The following is a 17552-nucleotide window of genomic DNA, read 5'->3' as shown; positions in this document are numbered from 1 at the left end:
GCTTGGCCATGAAAATCAGAGAGCACTCCAGTCAGCCTGAGTCTTTCTCAATGTTCTTTTGTTTGAGCACTGACTCTCCCCTGCATGAGACATATCTATTACTGCTTCTTCCTCACAGGAGCTGACTGGTCACTTCTCCTCCACAACTACTACACCAGAACAAACAGAACAAAAAGCTGAAAATTTGGCATACATTTCTGAAATGTTAACTACTACCTTACTATGGTGACAGTGTTATTAGTTTAAAAAACAGCAATCCTATGCAACAGCATAAGTAAGGTTCCTATGACATGTCCTAATAATTCTATCAAATACAAAAAAAAAATAAAATAAAATAAAATAAACCACTAAGTTCTGAGAGAATGAAGTTTAAAAAAAAAAAAAGGAAAAATATCAATTAAACAAAGTGTGACTGACCACACCTTATATGGAATATTCAAATCTCTTTGGTTCAAGTTACTAATGACCTCATCACCTCACACCTAGCAGACTGGCTAAAATGACAGCAGGGGAGAGTAATGAATGTTGGAGGGGATGTGGCAAAATTGGGACATTAATGCATTGCTGGTGGAGTTGTGAACTGATCCAACCATTCTGGATGGAAATTTGGAACTATGCTCAAAGAGCTGTAAAAGACTATCTGCCTTTTGATCCAGCAACAGCACTGCTTGGTTTATATCCCAAAGAGATAATAAGGAAAAAGACTTGTACAAAAATATTTATAGCCACGCTCTTTGTGGTGGCAAAAAAATGAAAAATAAGAGAATGTCCTTCGGTTGGGGAATGGCTGAACAAATTGTGGCATCTGTTGGTGATGGAATACTATTGTGCTCAAAGGAATAATGAACTGGAGGAATTCCATGTGAACTAGAATGACCTCCAGGGACTGGTGCAGAGTGAAAGGAGCAGAATCAGGAGAACACTGTACACAGAGGCTGATACACTGGTACAATCGAACATAACGGACTTCTCTACTAGCAGCAATGCAAGGATCCAGAGCAAGGCTGAGGGACTTATGAGAAAGAAAACTAGCCACATTCAGAGGAAGAACTATGGGAAGAGAAACACAGAAGAAAAACAAATGCTTGAACACATGGGCTGATGGGAATATTATTGGGGATGTAGACACTAAATGATAACTCTAGTCCAACTATCAATAATATGGAATTAGGTCTTGATCAATGATACATGTAAAACCCAGTGGAATTGTGCTTCAGCTAAGAAGGGTAAAGGGGGTTTGGGGGAGAAGAAAAGAACATGAAATATGTAACTATGGGGAAATATTCAAAATAAAATTTAAAATAAAGTTACTAATGAACTCTTAATTACTAAATATTCTCCCAAAACTTACCCTCCTTGACCTCTCTGTAGCCTCTAACATTGACAATCAGCTTTATCTCTGATATTTTCTTCTCTCCAGGTTTCTGTGACACTGATCTCTCCTGGTTTTCCTCCCATTTGTCTGGCTGCTCCTCTGTTTCTTCCACTAGATCTTTAGTCAGGCTCATGCCCACTCACTTTAGATGTCCTTAGAGCTCTCTCTGTCCTGGGGCCCTCTTCTCTTCTCCCTCTATAATGTTTCACTTGGGATCTCTGGCTCTCATGGATTCAATTGTCTCCGAACAGATCTACATGTCTAATTTTAACCTCTAACTCACATCTTTAACTACCTATTAGACATCTCAAAATGTCTTAGATACATATTAAACTACTTCCCAAGTTAAACTAATTATCTTTTCCCTACCACAGCCCCCCAAACTCTCCCCTCTTTCAAGCCTCTCTATTATGATAGAGTACCACCACCTCACAACCTACATGTCTTCCTCACCTCTCCATCTCCTCATAGTGAATCTGTTACAAGTCTAGTTGTTTCTAGCTTTGTAGCACCTCTTTTATACACCTCTTTCTATCCTTTGACATTGTCACTTCCCTCATACAGCCCATCATCACCTCATAACTAGACTACTGCAATAGCAATCTTTTTAGTCTCTTTACTTTGTCTTTCTCACTCCAGGACATCCTCCATTTAGCTGTCAAATTGATGTTCTTTAAGTGTAAGTGTGACCAAACCATTCTCCCCACCCCATCCAAAGCTCAGGTCCCCCTTTCTTAACTTTCCAAACTCTAATACCTTACTTCCCTCATATATTTTACTGCATAGTGAGATATGTTTCTCACTGGTCCTTGCACAAGAAAGTCCATTTCTTAACTCCACAAATTTCAAAAGGAATAGAAGGTTCTCTCTCCTCATAACTGATTTCCAACCTTCTCTGCCTTTTCCCTTCTCCCTTTTCCCATTTTACAAATGAAGACACTAAAGTACAAGAAAGTCAAGTAACTTGCATAAGGTATAGCTAGTAAACACAAGAGGCAAAAATCTAAATTAAGGTCTGAGTACAAGTCCAGAGTCCTATCTATTGCACCATTCTATCTCTAATGAATTTATTTAACAATTAGATGAAAGCTGTATGAAGCACTGAAAATTCTTTAAAAAAAAAAAAACACACCTTACCTTTCATCTTAGAATCAATACTATATAAAGGTTCCAAGGTAAAAGAGTGGTATGGGCTAGGTAATGAGGGTTAAATGACTTGCCCAGGGTCACACAACTAGAAAGTATTTTAGGCCAGAACTAAACCTAGGAGCTCCAGTCTCTAGGCCTGGCTTTCAATCCATTGAGCCACCCAGCTGTATTTGAAACATATGCATTATTTTCAATGGTAGTTAGGCTCTATAATAGAAATGGTATAGTTGAATGCTTCATGTAAATTATATTCAAGCTAACAAGTTTTTAAATTGATGATTATTTATGATGAAATCAATATGGATAGGGCACAGTACTAGGAATTGGAGATTTAAATACATAAATTAAAACAGTACTCCCCCTCAAGTAGCTTACATTCAATTTACAGAATCATAGAACTGAGTTACAATGAACTTCAGTGGACTTCTCATTTAACTTACACCCAAAGAGAACTCCCAATATAACGTACAAGTGGTCATCCAGCTCTGCTTAGAATATACTGCCCCTTTGGTCTCTCACTGATTTCTTAGATAGTCTTATTTGTTAGAAAGTTTTCAACACTCAGTCCCCAAGAAATCATGCATATGCAGCATCTACCCATAGTTGTTGGCTTTTTTCCTAGGGTCAAAATGTAAAAGTTCATTCTTTTTCTATCCCTATCTCTCTCCTCCCACCCTTCTAGCCTCTTCTTCTCTATCCTGCCCTTCCTCCTTCTCTCTCTTTCTCTCTGAATATATCCTGCCAGAATAATGATACTTAAGCTGAAATCTGGTCAAGTTAATCACCTGTGTTTTTCTCAACTGCCTGTATCTTATATTTCTATATGACATACAGGAATTTCTGCAACCTGGCTATCTAGACATATCATATTTCTGTCTTCCACAAGCTTTATGACACTGTCAACTAGACTACCATCTGTCTTGCCCTTTGCTCTTCTGCTTTTGTGGTACTATTCAAGTCTTTTCTTGCTCCTGGAATGTCCTATCTCCCTTCTTACACTTGTTGAATTTCTACTTATTCCTTACAATGCTGTTCAAATATCAACTAATTAATTAAATATTTCCTTAATTTCCCTTGTCATTAGTATTTTTCCACTAAAGCCTCATAAAACACTGTTCTATTCCTTATTAATACACTTATCATATATTATAGTTATTTGCTTTTTTAAACCCTTACCTTCCATCTTAGAATCAATACTGTATAGTAGTTCCAAGGCATAAGAGTGGTAAGGGCTAGGCAATGGGAGTCAAGTGACTTGCCCAGGGTCACACAGCTAGGATGTGTCTGAGGTCAGAATTTGAACCCAGGACCTCCAGTCTTTGGGTGGGGTTCTCAATCCACTGAACCACCCAGCTGCTCCCTAGAATGTGTTTTACAAAAGCAAGGACTTTTCTTCTCTTAATTTTCTTTTTCCATAAATGCCTAGCATGAAAATCTGTCCATAGCAGATATTTTATAAAAACCTCTTACATTTTAAATCTGAAACTGCTTCACCTCATTTACATCTTGCCTAAGTGTTCAATATGAAAAAAATTTGTTTGTGCTAATTTCTTAGGAGTGAAAAAGCTTTTAAATAAAAAAGTTTATAGATTCACAGAATCTTGTATGTTTCAACTCAAGTCTATGTCAAGGAATCCTATTTCCTAGCCACAAGAATTTTGTGATTATCATAAATTATCCATCTGTCCAAAATTAAAGAAGTCTTATTGAACTGATTTTGTTTGTCCAGAAGCTTTTCAGTTTCATATAATCTAACTTCTCTTTTTGTAACTTCTTCTCTTCCTTATTTCATTAGAAATATATCTATTATCTGTTTCTCTCCGAATTTTCTCTCCTTTAATCTTAAGGTCACATATCCATTTAGAATTATTGGGGGATGTGGTGTAAAGTATGTTGATCCTGTTATAAGGAAGAGGATTTTAGCATGACAGGTCTACAAGGGAGAATGGCAGGAGGATAAAGATTCTGGAATGTTGGAAGTAAGTGGATTCAGGCAGTTAACTAGGGTTTCAGCTGTCTTTCTCTGGTTTGGCCTGGAGAAGACTGGCTACTTTCCTTGGTGTTTGTACTACTTTAATCTCCCATCCCACTTGTTTGCCTGTTACTTGCTGTGATCTACTGAGTTCCTGGTGTGATCCTGAGTCTTTTGGACCAACTGTCTGTAAGATAAGGTCTGGGGTCCTTGTGGATCTAAGATCTTTCCCTGGGCCCAAATAACCTGCCATAGATCACTTCTCTATTATCATCAAAAGTGGGGTTTGGTTTAGTATAGGTTAATCCATTTTAGGGATTGGGATCTATTAAACAGTTAGGGAGATTAGTGTAGGAAATTACTCTGAAGACTTCCCACAAGGGAACAACTTTAGATCGGGGGGAGGGGGGGGGGCCGGGGGAGGATTTAGATAGTTGATATTAGATTAGGGTTACCCAAATTCCAATTAACCTTTCCCTATTAAAATAAATAACCCATCCATCCCTGTTACTGAATGGTCTGTGTATGTCATCTCAGTGTCTAGCCCTGCCTGCACTGGGCTTGGTTAGCCTTCCCAAAGCAGTAATCTTCTGTTACTGGCCCAATCTGAACCATCTAATCCCATCTCCTAATATCACCCTCTTACAATCCAAACCTAATTTCTCCCAAGCTGCTTTACAATTATCCCAAACATTTGTATAAAACAAGTTTTTTCCTATAGAACATATTTTTTAGATTTCAAAACAGAGATATTATGTTCTATTGCTTATGATTCTCCTTTATCAAATATTTTCCATTTATTTATCACTATTTTTAAACAGTGCCAGAAAGCCTTGAACTATTCCTACTTTAAAGTAGTGTTTGAGGTCTGAAATAGCTATTTCCTTCATCCCTAACATTTTTCTTTATTGCCTCTAATATGAAGACATTTTATTTTTGTCAAACAAACTGGCATTATTACAAAGGTTGGAATGAGTCCCCAATATTTTTCCAGCTATTTGAGAGAGTTTTCATTTCTTTAATGAGCACTTTTTAACTGAATCTACACAACTTTTTTGTGTATTTGGTAAATCATTACTCAGATATTTTATTAATTTTGTGGTTGTTTGGAATGAGATTTCTCTTTTCATTACTGCCTATTAGATTTTATAACTTTGTTATATGCATTTATGGAAATAGAAAATTTAGAGAAGATCCTTGGCATTTATAAAATGCACTCTAATATGGAGAGTAAATAAGCACGTAAACAAAAAACTATAATATATGATGAGTGTATTATTTATGAGGCTTGAAAGAAAAAATACTAATAAGGGGATTTACATTGTTATAATTACTATGTTGTTTTCTTGATTCTATTTACTTCACTCTGCATGAATTCACATAGATCTATCTTACACATTATTTCTTACAACACAGTAGTAATTCCAGTATAATCACATACCACATGATAGACATCAATTTTGTTTTCAGTTCTTAGCTATCACAAAAAGTGTTGCTATTTATATATTCTGAAGTACATAAACACTTTCTTCTTATTCATAGTTTCTTTGTAATATTAGATCAGTAATAGAATCTCTGGTTCAAAGGCCATAGGCATCTTAATTACTATATTTGCACACATCTACGTCCCAAATTTCACAGCTAAATCAATAATTTATCAATGTGCCTATCATTCCAGAATTCCTCCAACATTGGATGTTTCCATTTCGGGCTATATTTTATCCATTTGCAGCATGTGAGGTAAAATTTCAGAATTATTTTTATTTGCTTGTCTTATTTCTGATGATATGGAGCATTCTTTCTCACATATTTATTAATACATTGTAATTCTTCTTTTGAGAACCATTTGTTTATATCCTTTGGCCACTGAACTACAGGAAAATGGTTAATAGCCATAGATATCTATTAACTATTTATATCTTAGATACAAATCCCTTAACAGAGAAATGTGATAAAAAAAGATTTTTTTTTCCCAATTTGACTACTTCCCTTCTTATCTCAGATGCATAAAGCAATCAAAGTTATCTGTTTTATCTTTTGTAATTGCCTATGTCTTGTTTGGCTAAGAATGTATCTCCTGTCCACTGCCATGAGGAGTATATGATCTCTTTCTCTTCTAATTTTTATATGTTATGACTACGGATATCAAGGTTGCATAGTCATTTGGAATGTATTGTGGAATGTAATGTAGGGTACGTTGGATTTTTACCAGACTGCTTTCCAGTTTTCCCCAGCAATTTTTACCAAATATGGAGTTTTCCCATGTAATTTATGCTTTTTCCTTTATTATACATTAGGCTACTGAGTTTTATTGGTTCTGATTCACCCTTGTCTAATCTAGTCTACTGATCTTTTTAATAACCAATATCAAGTGGTTTTGATGATCGCTATTTTTCATTATTTCCTTTAATATTCTTTATCTTTTTGTTTTTCTAAATGAATAATGTTATTTATAAAGTTCTATAAAGTATCCCCCTTGGTAACTTGATTGGTACAGCATCAAAAGTATATATTAATGGGGTTGGGGGCAGCTAGGTGGCTCAGTAGAATGAGAGTCAGACTCAGGGGCAGGCAGTCCTGGGTTCAAATGTGGCCTCAGATATTTCGTGTGTGACCCTGGACAAGTCACAACCCTGATTGCCTAGCCCTTATCATTCTTCTGCTCTGGAATCAATATATATTATTTTTAAGTACATATTATTTTGGTAATATTGTCATTTTTATATTGGTATGGAACAGCCATGATTACTGAATATTCCTCCAGGTATTTAAGTTGTGCTTTATTTCTTGAAGGAGGATTTTGTAATTGAATCTATACAAATTTTTTTTATGTACTTTATAAGACTGATCCTATAGGAGGCACAACCTGAGAACCTTGAGCACAGAGCACTTGTTTAATGGTAATTTTCCTTAGGGGGGAGGTTGTGGTGGTACAAATCAAAGACATCACAGCCTCTTTCCTCCTGGACAATTCACATTTTATAATCTTTGGTCAGCCAGGACTGCAGAAGACAGAAAGGGCCCTAGGTGGATGCTGGGCTCTTTCTCTAAAGCTTAGGAGAGTGCTATAACGCCACTAACATGTCCTACCCCAATTCCCTCTTTTACTTAGTAAACTGGCTAAACTATATAGCAGTACAGAGTGATGCTATGCTACCATCCCAGACCAATCAAGCTTTTGCATTCTGGTTTTCTACCAATAGAAAGAAAAGAGGTATGTAGAGTTTTTCTGCAAGCCTTTCAGTTGATTCATGCATCCTGCTGTCAGAACATGATAGGTGGTGGGGAGTAGTATATATAGTGAGTATTTAAGATTTAGTCTTCTCTGATATTATTCACTTACTTGTTAACTCATTAGAATAATTGGTGATTTTGCCTATGAAAATACCTTAAATGTCTTTATCTCTTGAGAATATTTCTTATTCTTGTTTCAGAGTTTGTTTCTTATTGATATTTCAGAGGTCATAAAGGCCAGAGAAAAGTCTAGTCCTCCATCATGTTGAACACATGACCCAGAAATATTTTTTTTAAATAACTCTTACCTTTCATCTTAGAAGCAATATTGTGATTGGTTCCAAGGCAAAAGAACAGTAAGGGTTAGACAATGGGGGTAAAGTGACTTGCCCAGGATCTCACAGCTAGGAAATGTCTAAGGACAGATTTGAACCTAGTACCCAGTTTCCAAGCCTGGCTCTCTGGCCACTGTGCTGCCTAACTGCCAACTCATTAGATTTTTTTAATTGTTACAAACTTTCAACTTTTCATAAAGAAAAAGTTGGCATTCTTTTAAGAAAGTAAGAAACTTCTTTAGAATGTTTAAATTTCAAAAATTCTGGGGTTTTAAAGAACCAGAAAAACTTTTTTATAGCACATCTCAAGAAGAGATTTATCTTCAACAGATGTGTAAAATAAAATATCCTCCCTTATCATTGAGATTGGTTGATCTAAATTGCAAAGAAAAAAAACACAATTATTCCTTTAATTTCACCTATTGTCAATTAAAATTTTATTTTTACAATTGGGTCTATCATTCATTCATATCCTAAGAATCAATGATTGTGATAAGTATTACCAAAAGTCAAGGAATGAACAGGACTCCAACATGTCACTCTAATGTTATAAAACTATTCAAGGTAAAAAGAGTTTTGTAAAAACACTTCCATTTATTTCTATTCCCATTTTTATTCTTTTACAACTATGGTGATATAACATAATTTACTGAATACCAAAATTATCTCTGAATACCTCATTTCTATTTCTATTCAAATTGCTATTTCTTTATTTCACTAAGTTTTTAGCTTTCTTCAAATTTTAGTCTAAAAGTTAGACAATTCACCTTGTTGCTATACCATGTAGCCAGTATTTCTACTTAGGTTCACTGTAATCAACATATTTGCCATTTAATTCTCATTTGTATATGCATGCACATACAGCATAACAATTCCACTATATTTTTTAAGAAATTATTTATTCCACCACTAAGTATGTCTTTCGATGACTATAAAAAATGTCAATTAAAATGTATTTCTTTAAGCAAGCTTCAACCAAACAATCAATATCTCATGGGTTTAATCAACATTTCTCTGTAGATGATTCACAGACCTATATATAGTCATTCTTAGCCTCTATCATGAACTCCAATATCACATCACTAATTCACTTTTAGTCATTTCAGTCTGAATGTAGCACTATCATGTCAAATTCAACAAATTAAAACAGAATTCATTATCATTCTCCTCTACCAAACCTATTCTTCCACTAATTTGTCCTATTTTTTTTTGAGTATACCACCATCCTTTCAATACTCTAGATATATAACCTAGGAATCATCCTCAACAACTCACTTTCCCTCAATCTATATAACTAATCAGTTGCCAAATTTTGCCATTTCTATGTCATCATACTATGTTCAAGACAGAGTTTAAGATCCAGCTAAGGACCTTAAAAAAAAATCCTCTACTCGAGAAATATATTCTAGTTTAGGGTAAATGTAAAAAAGATGAGGGAAATCAATATAGTAGTAAGGACTATGATCTATAATCACGAAGACAAGAGTTCAAATCCTAACTTAAAAATTTAAAAAGAGGCAAAAGACAGTCCCCATTTTCAAAGAACTTAAAAACATGTAAAAAAGGAAAAAACATAAATATATACAAAGAAAGTTATACAGAATATAAATAAGAAATTATTAGCGAAAGGAAGGCAGTAGAAATAAGAGGAGTTGAAGACTTCCTGAAAAGATAGGATTTTAGTGGGGACTTTTAAACAGGGAAATCAATAAGGCAGAGTTGAGGAAAAGCATTCTAGACCTGGGGAATAGCCAGAGAAAATGCCCAAAGCTAATTAAGTATCTTGGGGACAGCCAGGAGGCCAGTGTCACTGAATCCAAGAGAACCTAGGAGGGAGTAAGGTGTGAAAAGACTGGAAAGGTAGGAATTAGCTAGGTTACGAAGAGTTTTGAATGGCAAACTAAGGATTTTCTATTTTATCCCAATGGCAAAAGAAAGCCAGTGGGATACTGGGGTTTACTGAATAGAAGAGTAATATGGTTAGACCTAAACTTTGAGAAATTACTTTTGTGGTTTCATGGAGAACAGAAGTGGGGAGAAATTTGAGGCAGGCAGACCCACCACCAAGTTGTTACAATAATTTTTATATTAGGGAGGTGAAGAAGACCTGCACTAAGTTGGTGGAAGTGTCAGAAGAGAAAGAAGGGGGCGAATTTAAGAGATGTTGCAAAAGTGAAATCAACAGACCTGGACAAGAGATTAGAAATAGAGAGTGAAGTGAAAGGGAATGAAGAATTGAGGAAAATTCCTAAGTTACAAGCATATACAAGTGTGGGGATGGTGTTCCCATCTGAAGTATTAGAGAACATGGGAGAGGGAGGTTTAGGAAGAAAGATAATGAGTTTGGTTTGAGGAACATTTACTTTAAGATGTGTACTGGACATCCAGTTCTAGATGTCTGAAAGGCTGTTGAGACACAAGGCTGAAAGTTAGCAAATAGGCCAGAGCAGGAAATGACATTATGGAACATAAATATGCAGTGGATCCAGTCAGAACAAGTACAATGTTTTGTACCTTTGTTCAATAGCCCTTGTATAGAAATAAAGATACCAGGTGATTAGAATAATCTGCGATCAAAACTTGACCAGGATATAGTCTTTGATACAAGATGGTTAGGAACTCAGGAGAAAAGGACAGTATAGAATTGAACTGGTTTACCAGGGATCAAGACAGGGGGAAAAGAGGAGAGACTGGCCTCTGGAGGACATAGAATGCAAGAGGACTTAGACTATGGTTTAGAGAGGCATAAGAAATGGAGAAACAATAAATTGTGGTCAGATAAAGGAATTTCAGAGTTCTTGAATATGGAGGTGTTTGTGCATAATGGTAAGATCAACTCTTATAAGTATCCATGTGTGATGATGAGAAGGGATAGAGAAGTAGGTCAAAGGAAAAGGGTTGAGCAACTGAGAGGTTAGAGTACTTGAGGGAACATCAATCTGTATGTTGTAGTCTAGTTTGAGGACAGGAGTTTGAGAAGAAAGAAAGATTGTGAGTAAGGTACAAAACTCATTGAGGAAGAAAAAAGAATGACCTGAGGGTCTGTAGACAATATCTGCGAGGAATTTGATTGGATGGTAGATTTGAATAGCATGAACCTCAAAGAAAGAGAGGTTACTGAGTGATGGAGGAAGGGAGAGAACCTTTGTGTGGCAATGGGGAACAAAGAGTAATGTAATCCTCTCACTTTAATAATGAGTCAAGAAGAATGAGTGAATGTGCAGTGAAAGCATTAAGGGAAAGACTAAGGGGAATCTGGCCTACATGTTCAAGGCTTCAGTTCTCTGGTTTAGTAACAGTCACAGGTATGTAAAATGTATAATCTCTACATAATAGTTACTCAATTGATTTTGAAGAATAATGTAAAGCTAAGTTTCTCAGAGCAAAATTGAGCAAAATTCCACTAATGCTGCATTTCAAAGAAAGGAAGTTTTGGGCAAGTTGGATGGAGACTGTGTCAAACTTTAAATCCATGAGATAAGAGATCTACTTTATTTGAGTAACATATAAAAAGAACATTAGTTAACAAATATCTACACATACGCATACACACAAATGCACAGAATATGTACAGAAAGGTCAAAGCAACTATTATTAGTTTGTAAAAAAAGTTTTTCTGGTATTAAAAGCATCCATCTAATATTAATTTTGCTTGTTCCTATAATATATTCAACTATATGACATCAAACTACTATTTTTCCAGTAATAGGTGTCAATAAATATACATCACTTATCCACTTCCACCTCTGAGTATTTTAATTTTCTTGGAATAAATTCATCTCTCAAATACTTTTTCTTCTAGTATCCAAACAGTTCTCTTTCTCATTCAGAACAAGCCATAAAATCACTTTTTATCTATAAAACGTTTCCTGAAATAGCAATATTGTAGTACTCTTCTGAAATAGATGCCTTCCTCTCTAGTATTCCAGTCTCCAATGAACATACCACTTAACACTGAAGAGGAAAGGAGAAATTAGGCTGAAGTGATATATACATTTATTGTCTTTAGATTAATCACTCCTACAAATGGAAATGTGAATGTCTTAACTAACCAATCAATTGATAATCAATTTTGTTATGTGTATATTCCCATTGGAATATAAGCTCCTTAGGGGAAGTGATCATTTCACCCTTGTTGACAGAATAAGCACTTAATAAGTGCCTGTTCCCTGAGAGATTCAAGACATGGAGAGAGAAACAATAAAGTGACAGACTACAGGAATAGTGATATCCTTTCCAATTATAGACAAACTATTCGCTTCAGGCCAGATCCAGCCTGTAGTTTGCCCATCACTGCCTTAAGCAATTCCCTAATCACTATACCCCCACATCCAGATGTAGTTATTAGAAAATTGCTTAAGGCAGTGATGGGCAAACTACAGGCTGGATCTGGCCTGAAGCGAATAGTTTGTCCATCACTGCATAGGCAGATTTGGAAGAGGGCCAGTGGACAAAAGCTTTGTTTGGATATGCTGAGTTTGGATAGAAACGATCCATATGACAAAGAGTTGGAAGATGAAACCAGGGCAAGGGCAGCATGGAGATACTCTGGACAGCAAGTGTAAAAGATAGGATTTGAATCCTGCACTTTCTGACTCCAAATCTAGCATCCTATTTCTTATAATTCTGATTCTTAATGAGATATATTTCCTAAATTTAGAGAATATAAATAGCTTATATTTACACAGCACTTTTAAAAGTGCTTGATGCTGTCAGTTCTGTTTCTATCTCCATGCAAGACAAACATAAAATAGTTCCTGTCCCCAAGGAGCTTAAATTCTTTCAGAGGAGCTAACAACTCTACATATAAAGTACACATAAAAGATATATTTAAAAATACAAAGTAATTTTGGCAAGGAAGCTAAGGAACATCGGGCAAGGTTTTCCTATAGAAGTTATGGCAGAGGTAAGGGGTAGGATATGCATTCCTAGAAGCATAATGGATCAAGAGCAGGAAGAGTCCTCCAAGAGAATACATCCAGCCCAACCCTCAGAGACAAACACCCAAAGAAGTTTGATGACAAAAGGAATTTGAATGGAGATCCTCAAACTCCAAAGACAGTGCTCTCACACACTTCCTTTAAGATATTTGGGGGTGGGGTGGATAGTCTAAACAATAGCATTCAGACAGGAGATGGAATGTCATGGGTAAAAAAGGAATAATAAGGCCAGTTGGGCTGTATTATACATTGTGTGAAAGAAATATTATATAATAAAGCTGAAAAGAATTAATTGCCTTTCCCCAAAAACCCATCCCACCTAAACTTCCCACATGCTGTCAAAACTACCAACCTTCTTCCTGGCTTCCATGACTTCTTGCTTTCAGTCACCCCACATAACCAATCAGTTACCAAATCTTATTGTTTTTTATCTCCACAGTATCTCCCACATATGTCTCCTCTCCACTCACACAGACTTCATTCTAAATCAGTCACTCATAACCTCTTACTTATTATTACAGTAAGTTCCAAATGTGTGTTTTTGCCTTAAGTCTTTCCCCACTGCAATTTCCCCTTCACACAATTGCCATGGTTATTTTTCTAAAGTGCAAGTCTGACAATGTGACCGTGTCATCCTGTTACTCAGTATAGTGGTTCCCTATTACTTTGCAAGACAAATATCAACTTGTCCCTCTGTCATTTTGAGTTCTTCATAACCTGTGGAAGCCATCTTTCTTAGGTCTTCTAACACACTACTCCCCTGTATGCACTCTGTAGACTAACCAATCCAGCCTACTTGTTGTTTCAAACACAATATTTTATCTCCTATCTCCAGTGCTTTTGTCCCCCATCTCTACAATGCTCTCTCCCCTATGTCTCTACCTCTCAGAAACCCTACTTTCCTTCAAGATTCAGCTCAAACCCCACTTACCTTCATTAACAGCCTTTCTTGATAGCCCTTGGTTACCACTGCCTTCCCAAAGAAGTTACCATGAGTCTGCTTTATATGACTCTTTTAAATATGCATGAGTATATTGTTTCCTCCACTGATATGTAAGTTCCTTGAGAACAAGGGCCTGTTTCACTTACATTTTTATATTCACAACACTTAAAACAAAGTAATTGCTTAATAAATACCTGTTGAGTGATACACTTAAGAAATATTCACTTCCAAATGTCCAGTATCTAGTTGGTGATGGACAGACTAGAGGTTATGTTAGAGTAAAGAGTTAGATATACAGATCTAAAAGTCTTCTGAGTAGAGATGATAATTAAACCCAATGAGATCACTAAGCTATATGGTACATAGAGAGAAGAAAAACCAAGACAGAAACTTCGTAGATGCCCATAGATACTGGCCCAGACAAGGATGAAGAGCTAGTAAAGGAAACTGAGGAGTAGTCAGATGGGTAGAAGGAAAACAGAAAATAGTATCATGGAATCCTAAAGAAAATTGAGTAACCAAGAGAAGATGATCAATAATGTCATATATTGAAGAAAGGACAAATAAGGAAGAGTATTGAGATTTAGAAGAAAATCCTTTCTGCTAATGGATAAGGTTGCAATCCATACTGCAGAGGGTTTCTTTTAAAAGTCAAGAGAGAAAGGGGACACATTGAGTTAAGATGATCTTTAAAAATTTAGATAAGGGGAAAAGAGGAATAGGACTAGAAATCAAATGAAAGGTTTTTTTTGGCTTTTGTTGTAAAGGTTGTTGAAAACAGGAGCTTGCATATATGGAGAGAGTGAAGACGATGCGGGGAGAAATTCTCTAAATAAGATACAAATGGATGAAATCAAAAGGCAGATAGAGGAGTTGGTCTTGGCAAGAAGCAATACCTTTATGTTTAAGACAGGACTGGAAATATTGTGGGGATAAAACATGGGATGAGAAATAACAGAGAAAACGTAATTCTCTGTGAACTGATTCAACTGGTGGTTTTTTTTGTTGTTGTTTTATTTTGTTTTATAATTTATTTATGCATTTAGAATGTTTTCCCATGGTTACACAATTCATGATTCCCATCCCCTCTTCTTTCCCCCCGCCCAAAGCTGGCAAGCAGTTCCACTGGGTTATACATGTATCATTGTTCAAAACCTATTTCCATGTTATTCATATTTTCAGTAGAGTGATCTTTCAACATCAAAATCCTAATCATATCCCTATTGAACAATGGGATCGATAAGTTTTTCTTCTGTATCTCCGCTCCCATAGTTCTTTCTCTGTATGTAGATAGCTTCTTTCTCATAAGTTCCTCTATATTGTCCTGGGTCATTGCATTGCTGCTAGTAAGAAAGTCTATTACATTCGATTGTGCCATAATGTATCAGTCTCTGTCTACAACATTCCTTTGATTCTTCTGCTCCTTTTGCTCTCCATCAATTCCTGGAGATCTTTCCAGTTCACATGGAATGCCTCCAGTTCATCATTTCTTTGAGCACAATAGTATTACATCACCATCAGATACGACAATTTGTTCAGCCATTCCCCAATCTATGGACACCTCCCCACCACTTTCCAATTTTTTGCCACCACAAAGAGCACAGCTACAAATACTTTTGTACAAATCTTTTTCCTTATTATTTCTTTGGGGTACAAAACCAGCAGTGGTATGGCTGGATCAAAAGGCAAGCAAAGTTCCAAATTGCCCCCCAGAATGATTAGACCAATTCACAACTCTACCAACAGCGTATTAGTGTGTGAATTTTGCCACATCCCTTCCAGCATTTATCACTTTCCCTTTGCTGCCATATTGGCCAATCTGACAGGTGTAAGGTGGTAGCTCAGAGTTGTTTTTATTTGCATTGCTCTAATCAGGAGGGATTTAGGACACTTTTTCATATGATTATTGATAGTTTTGATTTCTTCATCTAAGAACTGCCTATTCAAATCCCTTGAACATTTGTCAACTGGGGAATGGCTTGATTTTTTTTTTTGTAAATCTGACATAGTTCCTTAAATTTTTGAGAAATTAAACCATTGTCAGAGTTTTGCTATAAAAATGTTCTCCCAGTTTGTTGCTTTTCTTCTAATTTTGGTTGCACTGGTTTTGTTTGTACAAAACCTTTTTAATTTGATGCAATCAAAATCATTCATTTTACATTTTGCAGTGTTCTCTATCTCTTGCTTGATCTTAAATTCCTTCCTTTCCCACAGATCTGACAGGTCTACTATTCTATGTTCACCTAATTTATTCATGATTTCATTCCCTATATTTAAGTCATTTACGATTTTGAATTTATCTTGGTATAGAATGTGAGATGTTGATCTAGACCTGATTTTTCCCATTACTTTTCTCCAATTTTCCCAGTGGTTTGGCTCAACTGTTTTTGATGAGGTGTGAAAAGAAACCTTCAGCTCAGAGTATGAGGGAGGTGCGATGAATGATCATAGACAGGGAAAGGGGGTAAATGATTTGAGAGAAGGTATACTATAGAGTTTAAATGGCCTGTCAAATGGTTGAAGAAAAGGAAGGAGAATTAGATACTTGAGAATGAGGAACAGATTTTGGAGGTCATAAGGCATTGATAAATATGGATTGATAAAATATAATGATGAGTTAAATGCTATCAGAGCTTATGAATATTAATTCAGGGCCCATGAGTGATGGCAAAATCAAAAGCATACATTTCTTTGTAGCTGAGGTAGAAGAGACTGAAGAACTGGGAAGCTGAGTATTTGAAGGAAGGAAATATAAGTCTGGAATTAATCTCATATAGGAAGGAGGTGGTCACAAGGATGTACATTCATTATGTGATAAATTTGGATAACATGATGTTCAAAGGAGAAGTTAAATGATAGTGTTAGATAGAGAGCTTGCAAATGACAAATGAGAGCAAGATGTATCTGGCATACTTTTTTTAACCCTTACTTATGTCATTGAATCATTGTGTATTGGTTCCAAAGCAGAAGAATGGCAATGGGGGTTATTATTTGCCCAGTCACACAACTAGAAAATATTAAGGCCAGGTTTGATCCCAGAAACTCCCATCTCTTGACCTGGTTCTTCAATACACTGAGCCACCTAAATGCCCCATGTCTTATTCTATATGATATATAATAGTGATAGTTAGCATATATATAATACCTACTTTATGTCAGGCATTGTGCAAGGTGACTTAAAAATGTTGTCCAAGGCTGAGAAACAGTAAACAACTAGTCTATACAAGCAAATAGTTAGAGCGTATTAGTGTAAAGCTTTAAAACTCAAGCCTTTCTGCTTCAAATTTCAGGATTCTTTCTAGGATATATGTTGACTACATTTGTTTCTTCTTGTTTAGAAGGACATGTGAACTTATTCCTGCTTTTATTAACTTTATTACCCGTGTACCAACAATATTAGGAGGCAACTTTGACTTAATTGTATATTTTATATTGCTAAAAACATGGTTTTTTTTTGGTGTTTCATCCCTGTTTCATTATTTTAATCTTCAATTCAGTGCCTTAAGTGTTTCTTTGTGCTTCTGCCATTTCATTCTGATCAATCATAACCTACAGAGCAATTGATTTCCAATCTTTTCCAGTACAAAAATAATTTTTAAGATTT

General features: G+C 35.8%; 1 protein-coding gene across 2 annotated transcripts in view; it reads right to left on the bottom strand.

Annotated features, from left to right (window-relative positions):
* ARHGAP32 (Rho GTPase activating protein 32) overlaps window positions 1-17552 on the bottom strand; it is a 262767-nt gene that overhangs the window by 159949 nt on the left and 85266 nt on the right. The window lies entirely within an intron of this gene.

The sequence above is a fragment of the Gracilinanus agilis genome, chromosome 3 (assembly GCF_016433145.1).
Source record: "Gracilinanus agilis isolate LMUSP501 chromosome 3, AgileGrace, whole genome shotgun sequence".
NCBI classification, from domain to species: Eukaryota; Metazoa; Chordata; class Mammalia; order Didelphimorphia; family Didelphidae; genus Gracilinanus; species Gracilinanus agilis.
Note: the sequence above shows the minus strand (reverse complement) of the source record. Positions and strands in the feature narration are given on the sequence as shown.